The 8,613-nt window shown below is 49.2% G+C and overlaps 1 protein-coding gene across 18 annotated transcripts in view; it reads left to right on the top strand.

Moving 5' to 3' along the window:
* The first annotated feature begins 7,259 nt into the window (after positions 1-7,259).
* The window catches only part of Sox6 (SRY-box 6), a 689,373-nt gene continuing 688,019 nt past the window's right edge, over positions 7,260-8,613 (top strand). For 16 of the 18 annotated variants that reach the window (XM_004634909.2, XM_023719279.1, XM_023719289.1 and 13 more), the window contains exon 1: positions 7,260-7,736. The gene's annotated coding sequence lies outside the window, so the exon portion shown is untranslated. Of the gene's footprint in view, positions 7,737-8,086; positions 8,515-8,613 lie in introns of those variants that run through there. The other 2 variants (XM_023719290.1, XM_023719272.1) reach the window with 1 other exon arrangement.

Raw genomic sequence — 8,613 nt, 5'->3', positions numbered from 1 at the left:
ATTAGATGATTTGAGGGCTATTATATGCTTTAGGTTTTCATAGTGGATTAGAATAGCTTTACTTAGCACAGGTGTTTCTATAATTGGGATTCCCTGGGAAAATTCAAAACTATATTCAATAACACTCAGCTTTCCACATGAGTGGAAGAGTGGTCCAATGATAATTTGCTAGACTGTGGCACAAAACTCGGAAATGGGGTCTGGCTTAGGGGCCTGTTGCTTGTCTTCTTTGCAAACATTCCCTGTTGTCCATTAGTGTTAGATTGCTGTTGCTGTATTTTGAAAATTCAATTTATTTATTTATTGCTAACTAAAATACTGAAAGGCCTACACTGGAGTCAGCTGGAACAGATTTATGCTTTCATATAATACAAGCTAGTTCCTAAGTATCATTTTTCTTAAATAAATTGAATTCTTCTTCTTTATAAAACATTGTATTTAAACAGTATCTCTGTACCCAAACAGCAGGAAAAATGACCCAGGTACCCTTTGGGTACAGCTCCCTGAGGTGGACCTCTGGTGTGACTTTATAGATGACAGTGTCCTTGAAGGCAATGTCCAGGAACAACAAAGAACAACCACGGTACGTTGTTCCAGGATTAAGCCAGGGCATTCTTAAGCCTGGTCTCCTTCCAGTATAAATGAAAAATACATTACAGGAAAAACAGTGAAGAACAACAAAAAGCTACCATAGAAGTAGCAATGGGAAAATGAAAGTAGGCGATATTAATAATAACAGTCATTACTGTTTATCTAATCCATTGTTAGATGCTCAGAAGGGCTGATTCCCGGAGAAATGGGTGACTATCGAGCTAAATGCCCAGTTCTAGCAGCAGAACGTCCCTCTCCTGAAGACAGTTTTCATTCCTGAGACTTCTGCCTTTGATCTTGGGTCTGGTTGCATCTCTGAAGCCCTTTTGTCTGTCTCCTGTCCTGAACGTGGAGAGCAAGTGGGCGATGAGTCCCAGGGCGCTGGGATTCTGTGGTGAGCCAAGGTCACTGCAGAAGGCCAGTGGGTCCCCGGCTAAGGTCTGGACGGACGCTACCTCTCTTTAAAGGTGCTGTAACCTTTGCCACTGCCCGGGGAGGTAATGCTTGAAATTTTTGATCTGCAGTCCCTGCCAGGGAGCTGCAGACTCTGACCTGAGCTTCAAGCTTCGTACTCTGCTGGGAGAATGCGCCTTCTCTCCAATCCCACTTACTGGCTTCAGCTAGTGGTGAGATCAGCCCTCACTCCTCTCAGCCGGGTCTCGGAGGGTAGAAGCTGGGAGGAGTGAGGGCTGGGCTGCCGCACTCCGGAGCGTGCTCCCTTTTGCTCTCCTTTCAAGCTGTCCCAGGAGATCGCCCAGGCTGCTGAGCGGAAGTCAGACTAGGTCTCCACGGCGCTCGCAGTCTTACGCTCCACCTCAAGGTGGCGACTTAGGCACGTGAACAAAGCGCGGCCAAATCGGACGGTCGGCACCCTAGCGGTACATCCAAGTATCCTAGTTTCCCTGCTGCTCTCCAGAGGACTGAATTGACTGTTAAAAGGATCCCAGTGTAGATGAAGAGTTCGGTCAGAGTGTCAGAAGTGTGTGTGCATGTGTGCGTGCGTGTGTGTGTGTGTGTGTGCGTGTGTGTGTGTGTGTGCGCGCGCGCCTGGGTGTCCGTGCGGGCGTTGAGGAAGTAAAAAGTGGTGATGTGGTAGAAGCTCTTGCCCGAACCCGTTTGGGACGCCGCGAGCCTCTAGCATCACCTGAGTGAGTCCTCAGACCAAGTGACCTCGAGGGCTGGGGCTCTGAGAACACTGCAGCCCGAGATGTCTCGAACAGAGAGCTACAGACAGAAGTACAGCGGGTCTGGTCGCTGCCGGCAGCAGTAGATTTGCTAATCTCGTTTCAATGACACGATCTATGCGTGGAGAGACCTGGAAAATAAAGCCCTCCGCTTTGCTGGTGCCCTTCTCCCGGTGCATGCTGCCTGCCCCGAGTGGTAGCGGTAGTTGGTGGGGAAGAAAGAAATACAGACATGGAAAGAATAAACGTGCGACAGTCAGACAGTCTTACCTCCGGGAAGAAAGGACACGGTTCCTAGAACTGAGATTTCCATAGCCAGTCTGCATCCCAGCTGTTTCTCCCGTAGATGCTTTCCTGCCTAACACCGCCTTCTAACTTGGACCTGACTGGAACTATCCCCCCTCCTTTTTTTCCTCCTGTGTTTCCCCCCTTTCCAGACATTCCCTAAACTCGACCAAGGGCATATCCAGAAGTCGGTACAGTACAGAGCTTCCATTCAATCGTGGGGGGAAAATCCCATTTAGGCAGATGGAAGAAGTAGATGGTGACAGGACTTTGGAGGGGTGCATAGGAATGGCATGGGGTGTTGGTGCTGGCAGGGAAGCGGGATTTCTCTTAGGTCTCCGGGCTTCAGGTAAGGTTTTCTCCCAGATTCCAGTTGCCCTCCCGCAGAGCTGCAGTGGCGTGCGAGTGAAGGGCGCTCCTCCCGTGATCAGAGGGGAGTGGAGGAGGGTGGGGGGGATGGACCCTGGACAGTCTTCACGGACATACATTGTCTTGATTGGTGTTGGTGCCTGCTCGGTGCTGCTGCCTTTGGGAGCTTTTGAACAAGGTGATGTGCGCCAAGCTTTTCTCTCCTTCTTCCCTCCCCCCTTCTATGATGTGTTTAGAAAGAAGTCAGTGCCCTTCTAAAATAAGTTAAAAATCTTTCTCTGACTTTCCGTTTGGGATTAAATAAATGAAACTTTATTTGACCGGGGAGTTTACCCAGAGACTCAGCGACATCTCTGGTCTTTGGCCTTATTCTAATTCCATGGTGGTAATTACCCTTCGTTTCTTTAAGTGCAATAGATTTATTGCCTTAGAGACTATGCACAGTTTGATTGAATTATTCATTTTTTTCTTTGGTGTAGACTGCATCTGGGGACTCTGATGTGACGTGTAGATTTTTTTTTTCAGGAACAAAGGGAATGTGGAAATGAAAGAGAGAGGGAGAGAGAGGCTGGCAGATGTAATGAGCCGCGGTGAAGGTGTACGCAGACTGGCACTCCCACTCCTCCCTTCTGCTCTCATTGCAGCCCTGGGTAACTCGCAGGCTAACACAAACAGCTTTTCTCCCGAAGCCTGCCCTCTGTCACTGTAAGTACATCAGCCTTCTCTTATCAGCATGCAGATTCCAGCCACGCACTCCCCCAGCTTTGGCTTTGCACCTTAGACAGCAGAAGCACATTTGAAAATTAACTTTCCTAAGCTGGGAAAGGCATGTCTGTAAAAGTTATTTTTCATGTATCTTTATTTTTCTCTGAAAAAAGTTCAGGCATTTTTTTAAAACCACTTTTCCCCACCTCCTTTGTGGCGATGCTCCGCTGCTGCTGTGGTCACTACAGCTTGTGGTCTTCTCAACAGGATGACTGGGACAGTCAAAGAAAATTTAATAGTATTCTCCATCCGCTTAAAGTCGAAGGACAATGCCTTGTCCTTTTGCAAAACGACATATTAACGCAGAGCACTGTTCACAATTTGGTTTTTGCTTTTGCTTCTGAAACGTAAGTTCCGACCACTTTGAGGCAGACTCCCAAGGGCACTGGTATTTGGGTGTTCAGGTTATTTGGTTACTCCAAATTTAAGTGAAGTGCATTGCACTATTAGATTGCTGGTGTGTTTGTTATCCCGTTTAAGGAAACCAATTGTGAAAACTTCTGTTCGTGCTGTAATTAAAGTTTTGAACTTCTTCTCTTTTGGCTTTTATACTCTTTTACTTGTTCTTCGTTTCAGTAAAAGTTCTCCTTTCTAGTGTTTTGGAGTGAATGACATTTGTGTTTGTCCTATTTATACAGTACCTAGTTCTAAAGCCCTTCCTGAAAGAAGTTAGCAACCTTATGATGAAGTTGTGGAGGTCTGAATTTTGTGCCTGGCTCGTGTAGGAGACTTTCAAAGCGGAGATTCGAGGTTTTAATGGCCGTTATGATTTTTGCGTAGGTGTTTTAAATATTAACTTCTCGAGCAGAGAGCAGAATTAATTGCGTTACCCTTCCCAAGTTCAGGGGGACCTCTCTCCAAGAACCTCCAACGCTTTTCCTTTGCAAGTTCGCACCTCTTCTCTGAAGGTGCGAGGCCAAACTTAGCAAAGCTGAGTAGCCTTTTGTGCTTGCGGTGTACAGGGACACCTGGACCTCGAAGAGGCTGCTTGGACCCCTGCAAAAGGTAAGTGGGCCCGTCTTTCCCCTCCTTCCTTCCTTGGTGCTCTGGAGTTCAGCACCCAGGCCCTTTCTCCGCGGGAGTCTCTGATCTCCGGGGAAGTGTGCTGTGTGCTCCAGGTGCGGGATGTCTGGGTGTTCTCTGCCCTTTGGGGACTTCATCTGTCCTGAGTCTGCAGGCCAGTGCAGACCAGGGGGCTACCTGCTGGCTTCAGCAGACTGCCGCACCGTCCTGCTTGCCCACTGTTGCCACTTCCTGTGCCCAAGTCTTGAGGAAACCCTCAGCCAGGGCTCCCGCCCCCCCCAGAGCCATGCATCACCCCATGCACAGCTTGAAGTGCAGCACTGAGGCCCCAAACTTTTGTTTCCTTCCTTTTAGAGATCAGTGTTGTGACCTGCTCCGGGTTGCTGCCATAACATGTAACTTCGATATTAGTTTATTAGTTAAAAATTTAAGTGTTCTTGCTGATGCGCCTTTTCAGAAAATCCGTCGTGGGTGATATTAGGGTCTTGGAGAACAGAGACCTTGATCATGTCTCCTTTTTCTTCTTGCTTCCGGCCAGCGGCCTGCATCTGGTTGGCAGGGTCAGTCTTGCCTCCCAGAGTCCTAAGGACCATGTGATGTGTTTTTTAGAAAGCTGTGGTCTTTGGGAAGCCAAACCTGTTTGAAATTGGGAAGACCTAGTTGCACCCTAGTGTGTCAGTCCCTGTTGTTTCACCATTTTCCTACTGTTCCCTGAGCAATCAGGCAGAGGAACCTGACTTACCCCCTCTTCTCTCTGCAGGTTTTTAGGAAAGGTCTATTGATTTTAGTATCTTTGAGCTTTTTTTTTTCCTGTGTGGTTGAGTTCCAGGACTGGCGGCTGGAGTATGAGGCTCAGGAACCCAAAATTGGGCCCGGTTGGGCCACATTTGTGAACATGCACCTGTGTACAAACACACACACACACACACACACACACACACACACACACACACACAGAGGTTAGAAATACAGGTCTGGGCCTCAGAGGTCAAGAGTTGGCCCTATCATTCTAGGAGCCCAAGTATGTAAAGGAGCTGGCCTGTAAGGTACCAGAGAGTCCTGCTTGCCTTCCATAGGTTGTGGAAGCCTACTGACTTTCCAACTCTGAAAATCGCAGCAGGAGATTCAGACACAAGAGTTCTTGTCAGAGACTCATTCTCCTTCCAAGGAACAGGCATCAAGTCAGTTTAACTCAAAATCCCCAAGCTTCTAGTTCTCAAGCACTATATTTCCCATTGGGACAGAAATATTTGGTCATTCCTTCTGCCCCACTGATCCTGGGTACTCCTCTTCACCCTTATTTCTTTTTTTCTTTCTCTTGTCTGGAGTTCGTATGGAAGCGAACACAGAGTATACCTTAAGAAGCTAATATGTGATTGCCATCTCAGTGTCTCTCTTCTTTGCTTGCTTACTCTCTCCACAGCACAGATGAGACTTTTCCTTTTTTATCCATTGTCACTTAATCTGTGGAAGCTCTTCCTTATATTAGCAGTTGTAACTTGCCTGAACATTTTGTGGGCTTAAACCACCATTGCTGACCTATTTCTCCTGGTCTAAATCTCCTTTCAGTCTTGTATGAGGTGTCTCATGGTGGCTATCTTATATCAGCTTTACCATAACAGAAGCCTTCAGAGATCTCTGCAGGCTATGCTAGTGGGGTCACTTTTGACTCTTTACTGACGTAAGTTTCTCCAGTTTAGTATTTCTTTGGGCCTAGGTCAAAGCAGATCAACCTTCACCCTTTGCACAGTGCCCTTGGTTAGCTAGTGCTATTTTCAAAGCTAATTTCCCTACCTCTTATTTAGCATCTTAATTACTTGACAACACCATTATTCTCTCTTTTCCTGGTTCTGTAGCTTTTTTCCTCCCTAGGGAGATAAGTTTCCAGGTCTTCGCTTCTTTAGGCCATTTTAAACCCCTCAAATCTCTAATCTATCCTATACATTAATCAAAGGGAATCTTTAATTTGTGTAGTTTTTTGGGGATTATTAACATAGTTTTCTATATCTGACTAATGCACTTTTGTGTGCTATCCTAGATGACTTGAAATTTCATCTTATTCAACCTCTAAGTTACCCCTTTTCTTTATATATGTAAGGTAATACAATATATTATCCACCTGATTCCATGCAACACAGACTTATCCACATAATAAATATGGAGCTATTTTACCTATTGATATAAAGGTATAAATTTTTCATTGTTAGTTTATTTATCTTATTATTCATAAAAATGTAATTCATAAACTGCATAATTCATATGGCTTCCAGAACACTACCACCTATATAAGTTGGGAGTCTTCCATGTCATTCCCTTTCCTTTTTTAAAAGTTTTTTCTCCTCCGTGCTTTAAAATAAGTTTCTTTTCTCCCATTTACTGAGATTCTACTAACTGGTGTTCTCATGATCTTCGCTGCCTCCATCTCTTTCTTTTTTCTCTCTTGACCACTGCTCTCATTTTCTTCATTCTCTTTATTATTCATTCTTGCTCCCCCTTCTTTCCGTCCTGCTTCCCCCTCTGGGTTTCTCCCACCGACTCACTCGTGGTCCAGCTGTGTATCTCAGTTCAGCCTAAGCCTCCTCCTGTCACTTAACTTTTCCAAAGCGCAGCTACTTTCTCTCCCTTTTCCTCTCCCTTTGACTTCCTCACTCCTGGTGTGCTCCTTTTCCTCCCCACTTGGCTACCTTTCTACCTTGCCTTCCTCTAGACTCCTCCTCCCAGAAGCCTCAACCTCCTAGCGCTCTCTGCAGCTTGCCTCGCCTGCACCTAATACTCGACGCTCGTTCCCTCTGACCCTGAATCTCCCTCTTTGTCCCCTTCAAGTTCACTCCTAGTAGTCACTTTACTGTCTTCCAGACGCTCTCGCTAATCCAACCTCCGGTCTCGCGGGTCTCTCTGCCCTCCTCAGCGCGGCTCTCTCTTGCCTCTGCCTCCCTCCCTCCCTCCCCCTCCCCTGAGCCCTCCCCTCCCTCCCAGCGTCCCCGCCCGGCTCGCTGCTCCCTCGCCTCTCCTCTTGTCTCATCTTGCCTGAGTTGTCTGGGAGGGGAGCCCTGCCTCCTCTCCCTCGCTCAGATCAATGCCCTGGCCACTCACTTTCTGATGTTGCACGACGGGAAATGCTTTGAATACTTACGACATGGCCGCTCACACTGATTGCCAAGATTGACAGCACTAACCATCGCCTTCACTTGTTTGGGGGGGAAGCCCCTAGTCACCCCGTTCCGCGCGCACCTCCTGGCACCCCCGCGGTAAACTTAAGCGGCTCCGCGCTGCCCCCGCCCGCCGCGGGACACCCCCGCTGACTTGAGTTAACGGGGTGCGGGGCCGCGGCGCTGGGGGGTTCTGCTCCCGTGCTCCCCCGGCTGTGCTAATTGACCTAGCATCGACTCCCCTCCTTTATTTTAGTTTATTTATTTATTTTTTTATTTGTGTGTTTCCCTTTTTCTTTAATGCCATTTACTCCCGCGGCGCAGCGCACAAGGAGCCCTCCCGTGCGGTACCATCCTGGAGTCCTCCCAGGTAACCGGGACGGAGCGAGCGATCTAGAGAGCGAGGGAGGCAGAGCGAAAGCTCGCGGCCCGGGTGCGAGCTACCTGTTGGGGAGTCGGAGGGGGCCAGGGACGGAGCCCTGGGCCGGGCCCCAGCGCCGGCCCCCAGCGCCGGCCACTCCCGCCCTTCCGGGCAGCTCCACGACTAGTTTCTCGGGGCTGGGACTGCGGGGCCGGGGGAGGAGAGAGCCGAGAGCGGAGCCCGAGCGGGCGCAGGCTGCCGGGAGCCGAGGCTGCCCGACCGCCGGGGCGGGCTCTGCCACGGGCTGGGGAGGGGAGCGGGAGGAGGAGCGGGAGGAGGACGCCCAGCGGCCGGCGCGGAGGGGAGCGGAGGAGAGCGCGGCCCGAGCGCGGCCGCTAGCCGCCCGACCGTGGAGCCTCAGGATGCGTCTCCCTCGCGGAGAGTTCAGCCCGGTTCCGGAGGCGGTGACAGGTCTGCGCGGCGGGCTTCTGCTTTTCTGGCCGGCCCCCTCAAATCCACTTGGAAAGAACACATTTTGTAGGTGTAGATAACTCCGCATAGGGCAAAGGGGCAGGGAGAGAGACAGACAACGCAACCTTTGACAACAGAAAGCTGATACCGTATCCTAAGTATTCGTCCGCAAATCTGCCTACCCTCTCGGCCCACCAATTCCACCTCCGCCTCCCCGAATAGATATTCTAATCTATATAACTGGGAAGGACATGAAAAAGAAGTCAGGTGGCTTAGAGCATGAAATTTTAAGCCTCCGTGGAGTTTGAAGTTTGAGGTAGGTATTTCATGAACTTCGCGCAAGTGTATGCTGGAGGCAGCTCAAGTGCCTGCGTGTGGTCTCTCTCTCTCTCTCTCTCTCTCTCTCTCTCTCTCT

Source organism: Octodon degus, unplaced genomic scaffold (assembly GCF_000260255.1).
Source record: "Octodon degus isolate 3935 unplaced genomic scaffold, OctDeg1.0 scaffold00067, whole genome shotgun sequence".
NCBI lineage: Eukaryota > Metazoa > Chordata > Mammalia > Rodentia > Octodontidae > Octodon > Octodon degus.
This window is presented reverse-complemented; position numbering and strand designations above follow the sequence as displayed.